The following is a 2,246-nucleotide window of genomic DNA, read 5'->3' on the forward strand; positions in this document are numbered from 1 at the left end:
AATCTCCATTACCAATATCTGCCAGGAAAAATAATTTCCAACCATAAACTTAATTTGGAATTCACTATGTGCCAAGAATTACTTCTTTCTGTCAAGGCTCCCTAATGCAATAGAGCAGTATTGTTTAACATTTAACCTTTCTCTGAGTAAGTTTCCAGACTGACATCTTGTTTGGTCACTGTCTGGCAAGAAGTGAAAGTTGTTATCAATTCATGTATAAAATCCTGCAACATGGAAATGGTACTGATTACTCCATGGTAGGTCTGGATAGCAAGGTCCTATGGGATTTGGCCTCCATTCCTATAATAAATTTCCTTTATTCTAGGAAGAGAGACTTCTCATAAATAGTACTTTTTTTCTGGCAAATTAAATTAAATTGAGTGATTTTCCTTGGCACCAACCAGCACTTGTGACTGCTGAGGCCTACAGTAAGAGCAGAAGTGCCCTACACCACACCTGAGCTGTATGTAAGGTGTTTATGCTGGGACTCTTGTTCACTCTCCAAGGCCTAAGAGAGATTGAATATGACTGAAGTTGATGGATGCCCTACCAACTGCTGCACATTTGTGTTTATAAAGCATCCTCTGTATTGTGGTTAGGCCCAGAAAATAGACTGAATTCTTATAAACTGCTTAATATGTCATGGCTTTATTAAAATAAATACAAGGCACTGTGAATGAAACACTTAATGCTGCCAATCTATCAAGGTCAGTTTGTGACCACTTCTGAACACAGGACCCAGGATCTGAACAAGTGCAATCCTTATATGCCACTTAGTTTTCAACTGTGTAGCTTGCTTAAATGAGTTGGTTTTCATCGGTTAGTTGGCCTTCTCTATTTGCTAGATTTCATGTGTGGCATGTGCAGTGTGTTTGGTTACTGATGGTTCTGCCTAGAGGTGATATAATAATGATTATAGGAGAACAGAAAAAAAGTAGAAAGCTCATGGATTTTGATTATAGTCATTTTGTAAAAACATGGCAGTGGATCATTGTATGTGAGTAGACACAGCAGGAGAGGGAAAAAACTCCCGTGCTGTTTACATTTCCAGTCATTCCTAACAGTGCGTTTGTGTAAACCCATTTGTATGCTCATATATTGTGTGTGGGTACTGTGTGCAGTCTTAGCTCAGTCCTTTACTTGTAGCTAACGTTAAACCAGTATTTTACTAGGGGAAAAGAGGTTTTGCTTTCTCGTTTACTAATTATTTTTTTCAAAACAAAATGAAAAATAATTAAACTATGTGTTGTGCTCTCAGAGTAGGGAAAAGAAAAATAACATTAAAAAATAAGTGTGAATGTATATCTGTGGTCCTGTATTATCTGAGTAAGGGGTGTAGTTTAGCACCTCATTGTTTTGCAAATGTTGTACAGCTTAAGTAGTGCTCAGAAGCTAAAGCTTCTGAAAGGAGTCTGCTAGCCTAGGTGCAAGGGCACTGAGATGAGGCTACATTTGAAGCCACACAGCTTACAATACAAAGTTAACTTGTTAAAGAAGGTGTTAGAAAATGAGAAGGTGACATCCTGAGGCTGCTTATCCCAGCTTCAGGGCCTGATTCCCAGGACCGTCTTAAGTATTTTGTGTGAACACGTCACTGGATGATGTGCATAGTGAGTACTCCTTTCAGCTGTCAACATTTCTCTAGTCTCAAACACGAAGAAATTCCTTTTTCTTGTCTTCTAAGTTTCGTTCCTTCAGGGCATACTTCCATGGAGTTATTAAAGATTTTTATTATCCTTTCATTACTGTATTACATTTGAGCCTTAAAGTGTGGTCTGGAATTCAGTTCTGGACAGAATCGTTTTTTCTTTGTCCCTTAATTCTGTTGTTTTAGCAAGGCAGAAAATACTGCGGACACTGCCATAAAATTTAAACGGTTAATGTAAAAATCTTTTCCCAACTGTGACAGGGTAATATCAAAATGTTCTGTTTATCTATTTCTTAATGAGAAATAAGGAGTATAATAGATATTAAGAGATTGCCTGGGGCTAATGTGTTTGAGATCCATATATTGAAAGCTTCTAATGTTTAATATATTATAAACTAGCAATGTAGGGTGATTTTAGAGAGCTTAAAAATATTTGTGGGTTTTGGTAGTGGTTTTCGGTTTGTTTGTTTATTTTTTTTTTTTTCCCACTAGATTTTCGTTGGCTAATGAATACAAATACATTGATACATTGCACTTTTGCAGTTCATGTCTGTTCCCGTATGAAATTCATGTTCAGACAGAGAGGCCAGTGCACATT

This window comes from Pezoporus wallicus, unplaced genomic scaffold (genome assembly GCF_028554395.1).
Source record: "Pezoporus wallicus isolate ANWC-B61680 ecotype Strahan unplaced genomic scaffold, APGP_CSIRO_Pwel_v1 contig_7071, whole genome shotgun sequence".
In the NCBI taxonomy this organism is placed as follows: domain Eukaryota; kingdom Metazoa; phylum Chordata; class Aves; order Psittaciformes; family Psittacidae; genus Pezoporus; species Pezoporus wallicus.